General features: G+C 38.9%; 1 protein-coding gene across 1 annotated transcript in view; it reads left to right on the top strand.

Moving 5' to 3' along the window:
- LOC106073878 (dopamine D2-like receptor) overlaps positions 1–20885 on the top strand; it is a 392532-nt gene that overhangs the window by 154967 nt on the left and 216680 nt on the right. The window lies entirely within an intron of this gene.

The following is a 20885-nucleotide window of genomic DNA, read 5'->3' as shown; positions in this document are numbered from 1 at the left end:
AAGGTCTTCCAATAGTATAAGTGCACGCATGTGGTAGGTGGGTATGTGTGTGGTAGGTGGGTTTGTGTGGGGTAGGTGGGTGTGTGTGTGGTAGGTAGTAGGTGGATATGTGTGTTCTATGTGGGTATGCGTGTGGTAGGTGGGTATGCGTGTGTTCTAGGTGGCTATGCGTGTGTTAGAGGGGGGTATGCGTGTGTTCTAGGTGGCTATGCGTGTGTTAGAGGGGGGTATGCGTGTGTTCTAGGTGGCTATGCGTGTGTTAGAGGGGGGTATGCGTGTGTTCTAGGTGGCTATGCGTGTGTTAGAGGGGGGTATGCGTGTGTTCTAGGTGGCTATGCGTGTGTTCTAGGTGGGTATGCGTGTGGTAGGTGGCTATGCGTGTGTTAGAGGGGGGTATGCGTGTGTTCTAGGTGGCTATGCGTGTGTTCTAGGTGGGTATGCGTGTGTTCTAGGTGGCTATGCGTGTGTTCTAGGTGGGTATGCGTGTGTTCTAGGTGGCTATGCGTGTGTTCTAGGTGGGTATGCGTGTGTTCTAGGTGGCTATGCGTGTGTTAGAGGGGGGTATGCGTGTGTTCTAGGTGGGTATGCGTGTGTTAGAGGGGGGTATGCGTGTGTTCTAGGTGGCTATGCGTGTGTTCTAGGTGGGTATGCGTGTGTTCTAGGTGGCTATGCGTGTGTTCTAGGTGGGTATGCGTGTGGTAGGTGGGTATGCGTGTGTTAGAGGGGGGTATGCGTGTGTTCTAGGTGGCTATGCGTGTGTTCTAGGTGGGTATGCGTGTGTTCTAGGTGGCTATGCGTGTGTTCTAGGTGGGTATGCGTGTGGTAGGTGGCTATGCGTGTGTTAGAGGGGGGTATGCGTGTGTTTTAAGTGGCTATGCGTGTGTTCTAGGTGGCTATGCGTGTGTTCTAGGTGGGTATGCGTGTGGTAGGTGGGTATGCGTGTGGTAGGTGGCTATGCGTGTGTTAGAGGGGGGTATGCGTGTGTTTTAAGTGGCTATGCGTGTGTTCTAGGTGGCTATGCGTGTGTTCTAGGTGGCTATGCGTGTGGTAGGTGGGTATGCGTGTGGTAGGTGGGTATGCGTGTGGTAAGTGGGTATGTGTGTGGTGGGTGGGATTGTGTGTGGTGTGTGGGTATGTGTGTGGTAAGTGGGTATGTGTGTGGTGGGTGGGATTGTGTGTGGTGTGTGGGTATGTGTGTGGTAGGTGGGTATGTTTGTGGTAGGTGAGTATGTGTGTGGTAGGTAGGTATGTGTGTGGTAGGTGGGTATGTGTGTGGTAGGTGGGTATGAGTGTGGTAGGTGAGTATGTGTGTGAAAGTTGGGTATGTGTGTGGTAGGTGAGTATGTGTTTGAAAGGTGGGTATGTGTGTGGTGAATAAAAGAACAAGACAAAATGCCTGCGCAATGCCAAACGAAATTAATTACGTAATTGTACTTACCCCTACAACCAAAACCTACTTAAAGCTCAAATGTCCTTAAGAAATTGTAGTTTGGTTTGTTTTTATATATATTATTTCTTTCGGATCTTCCTTCAGATCCTCAAGATAAATAAATTCACCCTTTCCGACCCTCCCACATGAGGACAGGTAATGACATCAGGATAGGTTCGATCCCGGGACAACCGAACGACAGTCCAGAGCGCACAGCTCTCAACGAGGCAGCATACTTATTAAAACTTGAAAGCAATCTTAATAAGATTAAAGAATTCTCGTTATAATTATTTGTAAATTTCAAATGACCACGTCCAGCCCGTTATTGTCAGAGTGACGTACACATGTAGGTAATGTCTCTTTTTCAAACCTTGCGATCTGTTAAGGTCCTCTGTTTCTATGACAGTCTGTGAGGGTGTCATGTGGCCTGCACAACGCCTTTACTTTCCTCAATGTATTGGAGTTGGGTGGACTCATAGCGTCGTAAGAAAACTTAAAATCCCAGGCTTTGTAAGGATGTCAAGTGCTTTTACCATTCAGCCACCGCGTCTAGGTATATATTTAAATAAAAAAAAATTAAAAATCTTCATACTTTTTGTTTTCTGACTAGGAATAATACTGATTAAAAATTATTTTTTTCTATGTAAACAAACAATGCTGTAAAAATATATTTCACTTTTCCTCTCTCCAACAGGAATAGAGCTAAATAAGACAATTTATAGGCAAAGATATTTCAGACATTAATTTTAATGTTATATTTACCATAGGGTCATTTTTTTTCCTTTTCAATTCACGTGAGATATTCAAAAAACGCCCATCTTGTTTTACAGTGTCCGAATTTCGTTTTTACATTAAATATTACGCCATTATTTCATGTTCATGTTCGGGTGTCACAATGCAGGGGCCCTTCAGAGGTCAAGATCCCCGGACTCCAAATTCTTAGCTACGCCTCTGGGAACACCTAACAGCTTACCAAACATCAGTTTTCCAACTATATGAAGATTAGAGTTTCATAGTTTCACAATTTCAACCAAAAATAAAAAACACAACAAACAAGCTATATGTATGTAATACCATTATTGACGTACATTCCCTATCACTTTCACTATCTCATCGTGCAAATAGTTAATTAGGAAATCAGAGAGACGCTATGATAAACATCTGGTCACGACTTCTACTAATCATTTACAAAGAGTTAAAATATTTCAAGTACTAATATCAAATATTTTGTATTTTGTATAAGAGATAAAAAAAATCTCCTCATTACTTTCGATATTACTATCATATGAACATTATTAAGAGAAATCATTATTAATATACTAGGAAAGACAGATACTGAATACATTTTGATGTCATTATCTTGTGAAACATAAACAATTGACTATAACTGCTACATCATGATCTTGTCGGATCGTGCGTTTCCACACAAAGTAATGGCGAGTTAAGTGATTTACAGCAGTAAGCGTGGTCCAGGGGAAGATCATGTGACCTCACGATTCCTGGATGCACCAGAAAGTATCTTTATATCAAGACGTTATTGCTGAGTGGACTTTATAGTCGCCCAAGTTTTTTTGGGTTTTTTTTTCACAGCTTATATCAACTCACTTTTGTCCGTCTGGTACAAGTCTTTGTCGTAGTCCTATAAACATCAATGGCTATGGGGCCTATGCTAGGAAGTAAAGGCTGTTCTTTGTTGTACTGGCCACATGACACCCTCAGTAACCGTCGGCCATATAAACAGATAAATAGTTCATCATCAGCCCACATAGGCTACAAGATCTGAAAGGGTGTTATTGATTGCGCGCGCGTGTGTGTGTTTCTATGGTGACGGTGTGAAGAGGTTAGCTATTGGTTGTGAATGATGAAAGAGAAGCGGCATTGTCGTCAGCGGTCTTAGGTAGGGGAGACGACTCCAGACTGAAAAGATGTGTTTAGCAGTGAGTTAGATTCTGTTCAGAATATCATTTTATTTTATTACTTAAGTCTACTGCACTTATTTCATCTCAAGTTGAATTTCTCTCTATTGTAATAAAATTCTATTTCATATTATTCAATCCATTCTAAGTTTTATAAGTTATATAATACTCCTTCAACGATTTAGTTGTCTACCAGCAGTTTGGTGCTACAAGTCAACGGCCGTCAACAACAAAGGGGCAACTTTAACCTTCCCTTTTCATTCTATTAACATTGTAGGCGACGATACTTGTTTCTATTTTATTTGTCTTAGAATTTTATATTGAACTCTCAAATAAGAATACACAAACTTAAGACGTTAATAGAATAATCCGATTAAAGCAACTCAATAACGGGAGATAGACGTATTTGTGTTTATATTTATTTGCTATCAATAGACCCAGAGGAGTTCTACTCTAGAAGCCTGACTTCTATGTTATTTTTCAATTACGCTCAGCTGGCTGAGTTGAAATAGGAGAATTTGATATTCACTCCTCATTCTGTTCTCTTTGAATACATGCCTAGAGACAAAAAATATGTAGGTTATCTGAATATTGCTTTCATCCCGGCAACGTTTTATGTGTTTCTATTGAATGTCGTGAGGCGCGGTGACTGAGCGGTAAAGCGCTTGGCTTCCGAACTGGGGGTCCTGGGTTCGAATCCTGGTGAAGACTGGGATTTTTAATTTCGGTATCTTTGGGCGCTTCTGAGTCCATCCAACTCTAACGGGTACCTGACATGACAACCTTGTTAACAGTAGGCCACAGAAACAGAAGGCCTGTAACCCTGTACATCCTCTGTCCTATATACCACAAGGTCTGAAGGGAGAACCTTTCTTTTTTTTTATATCGAATGTCGATAATAGTTGATAGATTTTTGTTTTGTATCACTAGCGGATCCAGAAGTTTTGAGTGGCGTTTTTTTTTAATACCTTAACCCTATGTATAAACGCACACACACATTATATTATATATTATATATGTATATATATTGGGCGTCACAGAAATAATGTGTACACATTTTTTACCAGACAGACAGAGTGATTTAATGTAAGCTTTGTAAAAATATGTTTTACCTCGACATTTAGTAACAAATATATATTATGTAAACTTTGTACTGGAAATACTGGAAGATACAAACAAAGAGACAAAAGTAGAAAAGAAAATATACAAACTAGTGAACTAAGAATAACTTAAATATAAATGTATATATAAGATTGTAAATGTATATTCCTACAGGATGGTGTCAGAACTTATGACAGAAAATTAGTATTCTTTTATATTGACGTGTTTACTTCCAATTTTAGCGTGCATACTGTAATATGTTTCAATTTTTCTGGTGACACGCATTCAATGAAATTCCAGGTTATTCTTTCCTGCCGTGGGGAAGTAAGTTGCTTAGTGTTTACAAAACTCAACCACAAGACCAGTTAAAAAAGAATTAATCCTATTTTATTGCAAAATACATATGGAAAAGTAGAGACAATATTAACAAGAAAAAAAAAAAAAAACTTAAAAGACTATGCATGATATACACTGGTATGACATCTCTGGCATTGTTTGGAATCTGGGTTTATTTTCTTATTGTGGTATCCATGTCGCATGCTAGGATAAGATGATAAAATGTTCAAGAGAATCCCTGTAATTTCGTTTTTATTGCAGGATTTTTATGACCTCTCAAAGTGCACCCAACCGTGACCATTTGTTATAGTAGGCCTCAACCGAGGCCATTTATTGTAGGCCACAACCGAGACAAGGCGTTATAGTGTGTCTCCACCGAGACAAGGCGTTATAGTGTGTCTCCACCGAGACAAGGCGTTATAGTGTGTCTCCACCGAGACAAGGCGTTATAGTGTGTCTCCACCGAGACAAGGCGTTATAGTGTGTCTCCACCGAGACAAGGCGTTATAGTGTGTCTCCACCGAGAAAAGGCGTTATAGTGTGTCTCCACCGAGACAAGGCGTTATAGTGTGTCTCCAACGAGACAAGGCGTTATAGTGTGTCTCCACCGGGCGCAATAGTTATGGTAGGCCATACATGAGACAAATCGTTATAGTAGGCCTCAACCGAGACCAAACGTTGTAGAGGGCCTCAACCGAGACCAAACGTTGTAGAGGGCCTCAACCAAGACCAAACGTTGTGGAGGGCCTCAACCGAGGCCAAACGTTGTAGAGGGCCTCAACCGAGACCAAACGTTGTAGAGGGCCTCAACCGAGACCAAACGTTGTAGAGGGCATCAACCGAGACCAAACGTTGTGGAGGGCCTCAACCGAGGCCAAACGTTGTAGAGGGCCTCAACCGAGACCAAACGTTGTAGAGGGCCTCAACCGAGGCCAAACGTTGTAGAGGGCCTCAACCGAGACCAAACGTTGTGGAGGGCCTCAACCGAGGCCAAACGTTGTAGAGGGCCTCAACAGAGACCAAACGTTGTAGAGGGCCTCAACCGAGGCCAAACGTTGTAGAAGGCCTCAAATCGAGACCAAACGTTGTAGAGGGCCTCAACCGAGGCCAAACGTTGTAGAAGGCCTCAAATCGAGACCAAACGTTGTAGAAGGACTCAAACCGAGACCAAACGTTGTAGAGGGCCTCAACCGAGGCCAAACGTTGTAGAAGGCCTCAACCGAGGCCAAACGTTGTAGAAGGCCTCAACCAAGGCCAAACGTTGAAGAAGGCCTCAACCGAGGCCAAACTTTGTGGAGGGCCTCAACCGAGACCAAAAGGTTGTAGTGGGCCTCAACCGAGACCAAACGTTGTAGAGGGCCTCAACCGAGACCAAACGTTGTAGAGGGCTTCAACGAGGCCAAACGTTGTAGAGGGCCTCAACGAGGCCAAACGTTGTAGAGGGCCTCAACGAGACCAAACGTTGTATAGGGCCTCAACCGAGGCCAAACGTTGTAGAAGGCCTCGACCGAGGCCAAACGTTGTAGAAGGCCTCAACCGAGGCCAAACGTTGTAGAAGGCCTCAACCGAGGCCAAACTTTGTGGAGGGCCTCAACCGAGACCAAACGTTGTAGAGGGCCTCAACCGAGACCAAACGTTGTAGAGGGCCTCAACCGAGGCCAAACGTTGTAGATGGCCTCAACGAGGCCAAACGTTGTAGAGGGCCTCAACGAGGCCAAACGTTGTAGAGGGCCTCAACCGAGACCAAACGTTGTAGAGGGCCTCAACCGAGACCAAACGTTGTAGAGGGCCTCAACCGAGGCCAAACGTTGTAGAGGGCCTCAACCGAGACCAAACGTTGTGGAGGGCCTCAACCGAGGCCAAACGTTGTAGAGGGCCTCAACCGAGACCAAACGTTGTAGAGGGCCTCAACCGAGGCCAAACGTTGTAGAAGGCCTCAAATCGAGACCAAACGTTGTAGAAGGACTCAAACCGAGACCAAACGTTGTAGAGGGCCTCAACCGAGGCCAAACGTTGTAGAAGGCCTCAACCGAGGCAAACGTTGTAGAAGGCCTCAACCGAGGCCAAACGTTGTAGAAGGCCTCAACCGAGGCCAAACTTTGTGGAGGGCCTCAACCGAGACCAAACGTTGTGGAGGGCCTCAACCGAGGCCAAACGTTGTAGAAGGCCTCAACCGAGGCCAAACGTTGTGGAGGGCCTCAACCGAGGCCAAACGTCGTAGAGGGCCTCAACCGAGACCAAACGTTGTAGAGGGCCTCAGCCGAGACCAAACGTTGTAGAGGGCCTCAACTGAGACCAAACGTTGTAGAGGGCCTCAACCGAGGCCAAACGTTGTAGAGGGCCTCAACCGAGGCCAAACGTTGTAGAGGGCCTCATCCGAGGCCAAACGTTGTAGAGGGCCTCAACCGAGGCCAAACGTTGTAGAAGGCCTCAACCGAGAGCAACTGTTAAGGTAGGCATCAACACTGAACTGCCACGTCGCAGCCAGTGGGTGTTGGCAACCAATAGCCCATTGCCACGTCACAGGTCAGCTTTGGGACCTACTATAACGATTCCTCTCGACCCCGCTTAGAAGAATTTTTGTCCATTTGTTAGGGTCGCTGTCCTGGAAACATGACACATTTGCTAACAATTTGAGTCAGATGCAGGTTAGGTCTTAAAACCCACTGCTCTGAACTTCTGATGAGCTTAAACTTTTCACACGCCTACTTTTCAACACACAGACACACATTTAAAAAAAAAAACACAAAAAAACTGACAACATCATTAAGTCTTTTTTTCCCTTTATTGTCCTAGCATCTAGGACTTGTTGCCAGACTTTTTGATAGATCAACACTGAGACGTTTGAATGAAAGAAAAACAAAATTAAACTCACTTTACGCCAGGTACCACGTTGAACACCTGCGTCTGTTTTCTTTTGCCATCCAAGAGGTTAAAGGTTATATTTTTAAATCTATTAGTAACCTAGATATTGTATTACATTTAAAAAAAAACGTACCGATATTTCTAAAATGAATAGAACAGATAGATCTATAACTGTAACATCTTCCACATGTAGGCTAAACGTTGTTTTCTGAAGGTGTGGAAATTAGATGACGTTGTAGCGCGTGATAACCTGGTGGTGAAAATGTTGTTGAACCCAGCGTACCAGTTCAGAATCTTGCATCGCATTTTTTTAGAAAGCTTTTATTAACTCACGCAGTCTGCCTGTCTGTCTGTGTGGATTCTTTGACACTTTTTTCTTCTCCACAATTATCCATTGTCTATGACAGCACATGAATCTATCTGAAAATTAACCAATTATTTAATCAATTACAGGTATTTAATAATGTTTTATTATAAAAAGGGGAGACAACAATGCAACATTGAGAATATCTGACAGCGATTTATACTTCACTCAATATACCTTTAAAAAAAATACGTTTTAATATTTTGCTTATATATATATATATATATATATATATATATATATATATATATATATATTACACCATGTTTTGAGCTTATCCTCAGCTAATAAAATAGAATTTTGGAGATTTTTTTTATCTCCCCTAATCAGTCATAAATAAAGGACTAGACGAATGAATCAAAGAAAACAAAGAGGGGGTTTATTTCGGGGGGCGGGGGGGGATTCTACCCCCACCCCCACCCCCGGCCACGCCCATGTGTGACATACCATCATTCCCTATGTCCTAAAAAGTGATTGAAATTGGCGCACCGAGCATACTTGGTATATAAAGTTAAGTCTACTTATTTAAAAAACAAAACTCTTTTATTCATACCCTGTTCCTGTACCTATCCCTTAGTCTGTTGGACCGTTGGGGCACCAAGCAAGTCTCGTCGACCGTCTTTCTCCATTCTTCCCTATATTTTGTCTTGTTTAGAACCTCTTTCAAGGGCAGGCCCGTCCATTATTTTATGTTGTCCTCCCATCGCTTTCTCTGTCTGCCTCTTCTTCTTTTTCCTGGTACTGTTCCAAGAAGGAAGGTCTTTGCGAGCCCCGAAGATCTTGTAATATGGCCATAGATTTTAAGCTTGCGTTTTTCTTACGATAGTTAGCAGGTCATCATGGGGTCCAATCGCTGCAGTAACCCTGTCTCTAATCTCTTGGTTTGTGATGCGGTCTTTGAACGTGATACCAAGGATCCTTCTGTAGCATCTTAATTATATTGCTAGGATCCTCCTCCTCTCTTGCTCTGCAGTCAGCGTCCAAGACTCACAACATATAAAAATGTGGCCATGACCAGGGAGCGCATCAGTTTGATTTTAGTGCCGTATTAGTTTAAGTTATTCATATAGAATATGTTTATTTCTAGATCCTACTTGAAATTAATGACACCACTGAAGGTTAAAATGTTAAAAAAAAAACACATCGCCTAGGGTTTCATGAAACACCTCTATTTTTAATTGTAACTTCAATCCTGACCTCTCCTATTATCTTCACATAAAAAAGTAACTTTATAACGGCGTGTTAGATTTCTACCCCTCAAATAACTCATGTATAATTAATTAGGAAAAAAATGTGAATATTGTTTTCCTCTCCACAGATTTGGTAAAATTAACAAGACAGTATTTAAGACTAGAATACTGGATCAAATTAAAAATACTGGATATAGTATTGCTGGAGCTAATTAAGAAATACAGTATTGATATTGTGTATGGAAAAATTGTCTCAATATTTAATGTCGTGTTTACGTATTTTAAACATATGCATTTTATCGCCAATTAATTATTGCAGCCCAGCCAATAAATTCTACACCAGACGGTGCGCAAATTCTTACTGAACGTGAATTTATTAACCAATCTCTTTAATGAACACGTGCGGGAATTCCCGGTGAAGGGTTGGACAAAATGTCATTTTAAGATGATTCTATGTTTTAAAGGGATAACGGTAAATCAAATGTTTTCACGTGTTGACATTTCGGTAGTCTTCATTTCCCCAAAGAAATACATGAACTAGGAAAATCGTTAGAGCCGCCTTCGAGATCCGTGTCCACCCAGGTTCCAGACAGGTTTCACCCATGAAGTTGCAAGCTAATAAGAGAAGCTGTAGAATAAAATAGGCAGACGTTTTGCGGTAAAGTGTTCTTAGTAGTTGTGCTAAAGTTGTGACATTTATTTAGGGGGATACATTTGGTGGCCAGATAGCGATGAACGGGTGAACTAACCACACCTGCCCCACTGATCCCTTCAGGTCTCCAAACCAAATCCACAAGTTCCCTTGGCATGATATCACATCTGCCTCACAGTTCCCTTGGCATGATATCACATCTGCCTCACAGTTCCCTTGGCATGATATCATATCTGCCTCACAGTTCCCTTGGCATGATATCATATCTGCCTCACAGTTCCCTTGGCATGATATCATATCTGCCTCACAGTTCCCTTGGCATGATATCATATCTGCCTCACAGTTCCCTTGGCATGATATCATATCTGCCTCACAGTTCCCTTGGCATGATATCATATCTGCCTCACAGTTCCCTTGGCATGATATCATATCTGCCTCACAGTTCCCTTGGCATGATATCACATCTGCCTCACAGTTCCCTTGGCATGATATCATATCTGCCTCACAGTTCCCTTGGCATGATATCATATCTGCCTCACAGTTCCCTTGGCATGATATCATATCTGCCTCACAGTTCCCTTGGCATGATATCATATCTGCCTCACAGTTCCCTTGGCATGATATCATATCTGCCTCACAGTTCCCTTGGCATGATATCACATCTGCCTCACAGTTCCCTTGGCATGATATCATATCTGCCTCACAGTTCCCTTGGCATGATATCATATCTGCCTCACAGTTCCCTTGGCATGATATCATATCTGCCTCACAGTTCCCTTGGCATGATATCATATCTGCCTCACAGTTCCCTTGGATTAGGCATATCTGAATTACTTATCACTTTGATATGACATATCTGCCATACTAATACCTTTGATACGACATATCAGCCATACTGATCCGTTGAATTTGACATATCTGCTTAATTGATCCCCTTGATATGACATATCAGCCTTATTGATCTCTTGGAAATGACATATCAGCCTTTACTTATCCATTGGATATGTCCGATATTTACTGATCCCTTGGATATGACATCTGGTTCACGGATTCCTTAGATTTGTCATTCTTGCCTCGTTGATCTATTAAAGTTGCCTCAGCTGCCTCAATGATATCTAGACTTTGCTGCCCCACTAATGCTTATACATCCTCTTCTGCAACACTGAACCCTAATACTGAAATACCGTCCCCTACTGACCTCATGGCCCAGAACGAGGCTTGAATATTTGCATAAATCTGCTTTTTATTTCAATTCAACATTAACAGAGTGGTTCTGCTACTTGATCTTAAACACCTGGCATGACATAAATAACCCATCATACTTACCTACAAACCCGCTCATGTCTCTAAATCAACCCAACTCTTCCGTTATGGTAAGAACACATAGAAGATTATTCAATATCAACGATTTTGTGTCTAATAATGTAAGAAAAAAAAATATTTGTTTACTTGGTCGAGATAAAAGGTTTGTTTACGAAGAATGGGGGGAGGGGGTTTAAGGTGTAAGGAAATTGCGGGAGGATCGAAAAGGAAAGGGGGGGGGCGGCTATGTAGCAGTAGTTTGACGGGTGTAGGCGGGGGATGGAACAATGTTAAGTGCTTGGCTTTAAGCAACCACTTCAGATCTAGTTACATGATCATCTAACTATAGCCCATGGCTCAGACTTAAGAAACAAAGACATCATTCTTGCCAACTCATAGTTTTAGATTGACATGTTCAAAATAACAGAGAAAAAAATAGCGACAAAACATACAAACAAGACATTTAAACTAGGTTGTTGTTTTGTTTTACCAATGAACCTTCACAGTTAGAATGTCCACAATGTGTAGTTTCACTTACAGTCTAAAGGTGTTTTGAACATTTAATGTAGGAAGGGAATAACTTTGGCCAACGTTTCGTACTCTCAATTAGACAAGAAGAAATATTACGTCTGAGTCCAAACCTCCTGTTTGACTGCGAGAAGATGGTTGAGAGAAGGCTTATAACTTGGAACAATGGGACAACAGTTTCAAGCGCATGCCGTTTGACCAAGCAGCCATGGGTGTCATTTAAAACAATGCACTATGACGTCTCCAACTCTTATATTTACACATGCACAGGGGCGTAGCTAGGAATTTTCCATCATTTGGGGGCCCCGGGGGGCTTGACCTCTTTGGGGGGGGGGGGGGGCTGTATTTTGCGTAATATTTAATAAAAAACTCATTTGGGAACCCCCCTCTAGTGGGGGCCCAGGTCGATTTTCAAATTCTCCCCCCTCCTCCCCCCACTCAATCTAGCTATGCCACTGCACATGCATTTACTTGGCTTGAATTAATTTAGTAAAATCATATATACGATTTAATTCTTAAAATTAATTGGCTTAAGCTTGATTGGCTTGAGCTAGCAAAAAAAGACCCCCCCCCCCTTTCCAAGAAAAGTACGTCTCAATAGACTCTTCACAGTAGTCTCAATAACGTCTTCTAATAAATATTTTTACTAAGTTTTATAGTCACAAGTATAAAGTATATTTAAATCACTTTTTAGGGAAAATATTTAAAAAAATAACGTGTACACACCTGCGTAAAATTAGTGGTTTTTAGATTTGGAGAACTAGTTTCCTTTAAAAACAAAAAAAAAAGATGCCAGGTAAATCTAGTCAATCAAGTAGGTCTGGTTTAGTGCTTATAGTTCAACGCTTGAATGATCTTGAGACCATTTAAATATCTTGAGCCACTCACCACTTCCGCTATTACGTTTGGAGATCTAGTTTCATATTTCAGATCAATGGAGAAAACAGTTGGACTAAAACATGCATTTATAAAGCAAAAAAAATAAAAAAAAGCACTGTATTTAAGTATTTTTACAAAGCTTATATCACTTCACTCAGTCTGTCTGTCTGGTAAAAAGTTTGAAAATGCTATTTCTCCCACAACCATTCTAAAATCAAGTTGAAACTTTGCGCAATTATTCATTTTCGTAGACAATACATATATCATATTTTAAAAGATTGACCAATTCGTAATTTAATTATTGATTATTAATTTTCATTCTAACAAGGGTATTTAATCTGTTAGTATTCAAATATATGGTTAAATATGTTGGGTTTGACCTCTTAAATAATTGCCACGTTATTTTACCTACACTCTTTCTCAAATCAAGTTGAAACTTTAAACAATTATTTATTGTACCAAACAAAACATGAATCAATAACAAAATAACCAATTACTCAATTAATTACTGGTAATTAATTATTTTCTTTGATATCGAAAAAAAGAAATAAATTCTACATTTTGAGAGATATAGTTAAATGTGCGGAGTTCTGCTTCTTAGATAAGCGTTGTTTTTTTGTTTTGTTTTGTTTTTTATAAAGATTTATTTTGCTAGTTTTTTCTTTTCTTTTTGCTACATAGCGATTTAGAATACACATAGTATAGTATGTAAATTAAGGAACCTCTTTCAGACTGGTAATCTATGGGGCAGATGGTGTAAAGCACAATGACCAACCACCTTTACATCCTAAAGAAAGTCAGGGTACTCATTGGAGCAGGGTGCACTCAGACGCGTCCTAAATGTGATAGTAAATGTTATGTTTTGTCCTTCTCGTTATTGTAACCCAGTAACCCACATTGCTGACATGTCGAAAGGCATATATATATTTATATAGGGGCGATCTAACACGAATAAAGTTAGCATTTACACAGACAAGAAAGTCTAGTAGCCTACTATTAAACTAAGCTAACGATCCCTAATCCAACCCAAGTTTTCATTGAGATTTCAAGAAAAACATATCAATTTATATTTAACATTTTATTAATATACACAGTTTTAAACTATTTTTTTTTATCTTTAGGGATAATAAAGAGTATTATAACTATGAGTATTGTTATAGCAAATGTAGAGAGAAATAGGCCTCTATTAAAGAGCCTTCCGTGTTTGTTACTATTTATAGTGAATAGTTGTAAAAGTGGTGTATTTTTATGAAAAATCTGCTTGCATTGATAATTTTAAAAATTAGATGGTTCACTTTCGGAAAAGAAAAAAGTAGCCCTTGCATTAGAACTTTGAATGATCTAAAATATCATGATGTCAGATTTTCATTTTCTCTTCTAGTTTCTGAGATCTAAACGGGACAGACAGGCCACACAAAACTAATGGCGTCTTTTCCCCTTTCGGCTGCCGCTAAAAAGTTTCCGCTATAAAGAATAATAAGACTGTAGAAAAGAAAATTATTATGATGAATAAAAAAAAAGGACAGATTTCCACAAAAAAAATATATTTTCCATATATTTGGCAATCGAAATGCTGAATCAATAAATTCATTCTATTATTTGCAAGATCTAATAAAAGTACTAACCAATAGCTAATCCTACAACAGGGCTTCTCTGCTATCAAGGGATATCATATGAAATGTGAGTGGGCATGGGCAGGTGAACATGAGACAAGAAGAAGACTACTAAGTGACCAGACCTTGAGAAATGTGAATTTATTTTATGTATTTACACACAAGTGTCAACAGGTCTAAAATACTTTTTTAAAAATTTAACTTTTTAGATTGCAATTACACTTATGAGAACTGAGTGCCCGAAATAAAACGTTCATGTAAGAGAACTTCTAAAAAAAACCGTTAGCAAAATAAACAAAAGAGAATCAGGAAATGAATGTGTTGGGTCGGCAGCGTGTAGGGTTCAAACCCGAAACCATGAATCGACAGCCCAGAGCGCATACCAAAACGACCATACAGTTATTCTCTTGTGACACTCGATTATTCATCTAACACATATACTTTTGTAAAGCTGTGACCCTTGTACAAAAAAAAATATAAAATAAAATAAAACATGATAAAGTGAAGTTAAATAGTAAGTAAACAACTGGTAAGGCAACAATGAAATGACTTTAGACCTGTTCAACGTCACGTGAACAAAACATTTCCTTAACAATCGTGATATCTTCTATCTCACGGCAATGAAAGAAATGAAATTTAATGGACCCTGAGACTTCTAGAGTGGCCAATCATGGTTTATCTTGTAACAGGTAACTAAATTTAGTTCAGTTTAGAAAGACAAGTACGATTGTGTGCCAGTTAGCATCTTAGAGTTCAAGACATGATAAGAGCATTGAAGATAATACATTGTATTGAATTGTTGTATCAACAGTAAGAAAAAAAAAAGATATTTTAGTGTGTACGATTTTTCATACACTTTTCGAAATAACATATTAATACTATCTACATATCAATTGGTTGGAATGTTTTATTTAATGTAAACATGTTTGATAAAATTAAAGTTATGTACTCTATTATTTTTGAATGATAAATCATGAGACTTTACATATCTATTAGTTCACTACTGGTAAATAGTTAATATCATTTGCCTCTAAGCAATATACATAATAATCCTAATACTTAATAATCCTAAATAAAAACAACACAAGACACAGATATTTTACAAAGAGAATTAGATGAATTACAGAAATGGGAATCAAATTAGAGCATGTCTTTCCACCCAGAAAAATGTCAGTTGTTAAGAGTAACAAAAAAAACTAAAACAAATTAATTCCACTTATCTTATTCATGGCAAACCAGTAACACAGACTAAAAACGCAAAATACCTAGGTGTTATAATAAATGAAAATTTATCATGGAATCCACATATTGATGAAACTACAAAAAAATCAAACAAAGCATTAGGATTTATTAAAAGAAATTTCTATAAATCAAATAAGAACATAAAACTAAAATGTTATTTAACCTTGGTTAGGCCAATAATAGATAATGCATCCTCCGTTTGGGACCCCTCAACTCAAGAAAACATTAAGAAACTGGAACAGACACAAAATAGAGCAGTGAGATTCATAACAAACGAATATTCACATTTGACTAGAGTAACACCTTTAGTAAAATCACTAAATTTAGAAAGCCTTCAGGACAGAAGGCTCAAAAGTAAAGTAGCAATCATACATAAAACACTGAACCATAATCTTCAAATACAAAAACAAAATTTAATAAAATACTCTGAAAGACACAAAGATAAAGGCACATTCCTCGTCCCATATGCTAGGACAAATTTGTACAAATACTCCTTCTTCCCTAGTGCTATTAGAGCATGGAATGGGTTGCCTGAGCTAGCCAGGAAAACCAGTGACTTGGCAGAATTTAAGTCATTGGTTAATATGCATGACTAAATGCATGACGCGTAGGACGTAATCATCTTCTTTTTTGAAGTAACGTCTGTATTATATAAGATAAGAGAAACCGTTGTTTTACTATAAGGAGTGAGTTAGGGTTCATTTTTCCCTCGAATTTAAGATTTTACAATGTCATTTAAAGTTATTTTTAGAGGAAGGGTAAGTGAAGAAATTGAAAATATATAGAAAATAATTATCTCAAAAGAGATTTAAACTCCAGCAGCTCAGTTTGGTAACTGAATACAGTGACACTTATGCCTGGAATGAATATTTATTTATGCAAGAGAATAATAATCGATACACTATGTCTTGACACCGACAAAAAATTCTGTACACTGGACTACCAAAAAAATATATACGATTGTCATACAAAGTGAAACATATATATATGTAACTTTCGAGGCGACAGAAATCGCGGCTCAGAAAAAAAAAAGAAGGTGGTGGAGAACAAGTAACTTTCTCTGTATATATAATTCTCTACGTCGCCCAACCATGCGGGACACCACGCACACACGCACGCCGACACTTTAAGCCTCTTCCCGCCTCCCTCCGCCCGCACCCGCGCCTTCCTCGCTCTCCAGGCATGCGCACACAGTCGTTTACCTAAACCCATCCCATTTAGACAACTTTGTCTTTCAGGAAGTGTTCACCCGTCACTGAATGGCGGCGTATGCTACGCCGTGGGTCGGCTCGTATATTTTTGAATTATCTGGAACGATCATACAGTTGTGAAATTTATTATAGCCAAATCTCTGCTGGGACAACTTTGCTACTAAAAATATCTTTCAGTTTTTTAATTATTTACAATTAAGATCTCACAATTTGTTTTTAACTCCAAAACTCTTGTATGTTTTTTGTTTCAAATGAAAACAACCTTTAAATCCTTTATCTTCTTATGAAGCTAATATATTCCCTTTAGTAAGAATAGATTAGCTCCCCTCGTATATTATCCCTATAGGCATCAAAGTGATAGTGTCTCAAATAGTAACAAATGTGTAAGTGTGAACGAGGTCGAAACAGTCGATGTCTAGGACACGTAGGTAACGAGGTAGTTCCACATTATGTGTTGCCTCTTTCCCCCCCCCCTTGACCATATCAACAACTAGTAAAAACAAGAATTTTTCACTGTCATCAATAACAACAAAGATTTGTAAGCCAGATTAGTGGGGCGTGGTGCCTGAGCTAGAAAGCACTTCCCTTTGATGTCTAGAGTTCGAAAACCGGTGAAGATGGGTCTTATGAAGTGTATATGTGTGTGTTTCTATGGTGACGGAGAAAGGAGGTTGGGGACTGGTTATTGGCTATATAGTGTGAATGATGCAAGCTTAGCGGCATTTCAGTCAGCTGTCTTTGTTAGGCTACAGATGACTCCTAATTGCCGGAGTGAAAAGACGTGTTTTTATAGTGACTTAGGTTTTTGTTTCAAATACCATTTTATATTATTACTAAAGTCTACTACAATTACTCATTTCATCTTAAGTTGAATTTGTCTATATTGTAATAAACGTTCTACTTAGTTTTGTTCACAATGAAGTTATTCGAGTTATTTAGTTTTACAAGTTAAAATACTATACGCCTACAGCGGCTTAGTTGTCTACCAGCAGTTTGGTGCTACAAGTCAACAGCCGGAAAACAAACACATTTATATGCGAAGAAAAAATACAATAATTTATAACTAAACTTTGAGGGCCGGACTATGTAATTGGAAGCCCTAGGGCGAATAGAAAGGCCCATAGGCAAAGTGAATAGGGTGGCCCCAAATGAAATAGAAAAGCAAAAAAATTAAGACCGAAAAATACGCAATGAATTATAAACCGTCCTGTATCTAGATCTAGATCTTAATCAATAAACAAGCTCACTTCATATGGCGCTGGTAGCTCTAATGTGCTTCATGGACGATTCATGATCGCCAGACTAGAAATAACGTTTCGACATTTCAACAAAAGAAAGAAAAAAAATTGTCTTCTAACATCTGTAGTCTAACAAGTAGATGTAAACATTCGCTGATGAGCCCTGAATCACAGTAGACACTTAGAACTAGGCTAGTAGTCATAGAGACATAGCGTTCTGCAATGTTTTGAGATTTGATCCATGTTTAACAATGTCTTTAAATCCTGTGCTACCAATCGGAGGCCCTAGGCGGCTGCCTAGTTTGCCTATGCCTAATGCCGCCCATGTGTGTATGTTGGCAAACATCACAAGACGTCGGGAAACACACAGCTATGCAGAACAAAAAAAAATATATTGTTAGTACACGCCTACACGGTACTTAATGTGTGACTTAGATGTTGGGATGACATTAATGTGAAAAGTCAATACATTATTCTGTCCAACTATTTCCTTGACTTTTGACAACCCAGTGACAATGGCAAAAAGGTGTAGTGGACATTGAATGAATTGTAATGGCTTTGGGAGGGGCATACTTTTTCTTTTCTCAACTTTTCTTAGGTTAGACGTTGGTAAGTTGTTGTTTTTTTTATCGATTTACATCTGTCTAACCAAATGACCAATTATTTAGACTTAGACAACAGACCAATTACGTAGACTTTGACAATCAGAGTAAATCACACGGATTACTTAGAAAATCAGACCAATTACTTAGAGCCTTAGACCATCAGACGAATCATTGTTACCATTAAACCAATCCTTTCAACCTTCTCAAAAATGTATCTACCATCAGTCAAATCACTCTGACCAGAAAAATCTTTCTAACCATCACATACATCACTCTAACCTTGATACGGATCATTCGACAAATCACTCTGACTATTAGACAAATCACTTTGACCATTCGCTTAAACACTAAAAGAATTAGATAAATCACTGCGACCATTAGCTAAATCACTCTGAATCTAGCAAAACATTTTGACCATCCGACATGTCGCTATAACCATAATTTCAATCCCTCCATTCATTAGATACAATAGGAAACCTCGGTATTGAGTTCCTTGTTTGGAACCAACTCATTCCTTTCTACATAATCCGAACATTTAAGTTATACTTTCTATATTTTTGTCTTCATTTTCAAAATTTTTGTTCAACTTTTTCTTTTTTAATTATTCTTCTACAAATGATTTAGTTTTCTATAAGCAAACTTCCTTTATGTATTCTTTCGCTTTACATTCGACAATATTTTTTGGTCATATTTGATTCCATTCTTATTCTTTCTTTCAACATTTTATTCGTGCTTCAAATGTTATTAATGTTTTTAGAAGCACGCTATAAAGGCTATTTACCGAATGTATTATGCATAAAGAAATATAGAGTTCTGTAGAGAATGCATGCCTGTAGCGAAAACATACCACTTATTTAGGCATACAAGAATCGCTTAAAAATGAACTTAACAGATGTAAAGATTTCAACAATTCTTTCAAGTGGAGAAAATGTTTTTTTAGTTTTTTTCTCCAAGATTAAAATATTTGTGAGGGGAGAGGTTTGGTGATAACAGGCTGCATTTTAAAAGGTATTGGATAGAAAGACCAACTCAAATTTGACAAGCATATATATCAGACAGATGCTATAATAATACATTTAGGAGACAGAAAAATGCATAAAATGCATACATTTGTCAATGTTCATTACACACCTGTATGTAAGCTTGAGCAAAGCTTCGTCATTAAGTCTGTACTATAATAACCTCAAACATTGTCACGTTCTAGTTGAAGAGGAAGGACTTTAGCTGTACTGCACTTTAGCTGTACTGCACTTTAAGTGTACTGCACTTAATCTGCACTTTAGCTATACTTTGGCTGTACTTTAGCTGTATTGTGCTTTAATTGCACTTTAGCTGTACAGATCTTTAGCTGCACTTATGATGCACTTCACTTTAGCAGTACTTTAGCTGCACTTTAGATGTACTGAGAGACAGAAGCATCATGACGTCTCGCTGTGAACGCGCACAAACTGCTGAGACAAGAGAACAGCGCTTTCAGAAGAAAATCGTCAAAGAAAAAAAGCCAATCACAATAGCTCCAGCTGGAATAACCTGCCCAGCGTGCAGCCAAACATTCCAGGCTTATATAGGTCTCACCAGCCTTATTAGGAGCCACAAAATCTAGTGCAAAGTTCTGAGCCACCTGATGTGATAAAGTGGTAATCATCGAACCACGCTAAACGAACTATATACATAGATGTACTTTAGCGTCTAGGTGGAATGACCAGAATATCTTGCTAACTTGTTGATCGTGTACTTTTGTCTTTTATTTCCTCGTATTCTGAATATGAAATGTAAAAGTTTCAAAGGCATTTTCTAAAGTTTCTAACGTGGAACGAAAACCTTGTACTTATGACTTAGGAGATAAATGCAACTATGTACAACTATGTACAACGCTTTTTAGAGTTTTACTTTCGAGAAATAAAAAATACAAAAATAGATATTAGAAATATTTATACAATTCACTATTTAGACTTTAATAGGCACTAAGCTTGTTGAATAATGGGGCTTTTTGGGGGTTCTTTATAATGCCAGGCACTGTATGTTAGTGCTAAATGTTTCTTTTGTAGCCTAAGCTATTCTTGTATTACCTTTAGAGAAATCCGTATAAATATTAATGGCACAGTCAAACATAATTTTACAATAACTCAATTCAAGTTAGAACTTCATGGAGGTGGGTGGGCGGAGTTTTGGTGGGTGGTTGGAGGGTGGAACCTTACGCTGATCTCTAAAACGGCTCTGACGATCTTTCTAGAGATTTAACAGTTGGTGTACATCGATAATCGTTGACTAGTTTGAGGGTTATCATTTTTCAACTAGAGACCTAGATCAAGCATCGGTTTTGAAAGGACTATCGCGTTCTTGAAAGGACTCTCGAGTTCGGGAATTTCCGAATGTAAGGCATTATTGGTTGAGGGGTAAAATCTGCGCATCTT

The sequence above is a fragment of the Biomphalaria glabrata genome, chromosome 14 (assembly GCF_947242115.1).
Source record: "Biomphalaria glabrata chromosome 14, xgBioGlab47.1, whole genome shotgun sequence".
NCBI classification, from domain to species: domain Eukaryota; kingdom Metazoa; phylum Mollusca; class Gastropoda; family Planorbidae; genus Biomphalaria; species Biomphalaria glabrata.
The sequence above is the reverse complement of the archived record's forward strand: the minus strand, read 5'-3'. Positions and strand labels throughout refer to the sequence as shown.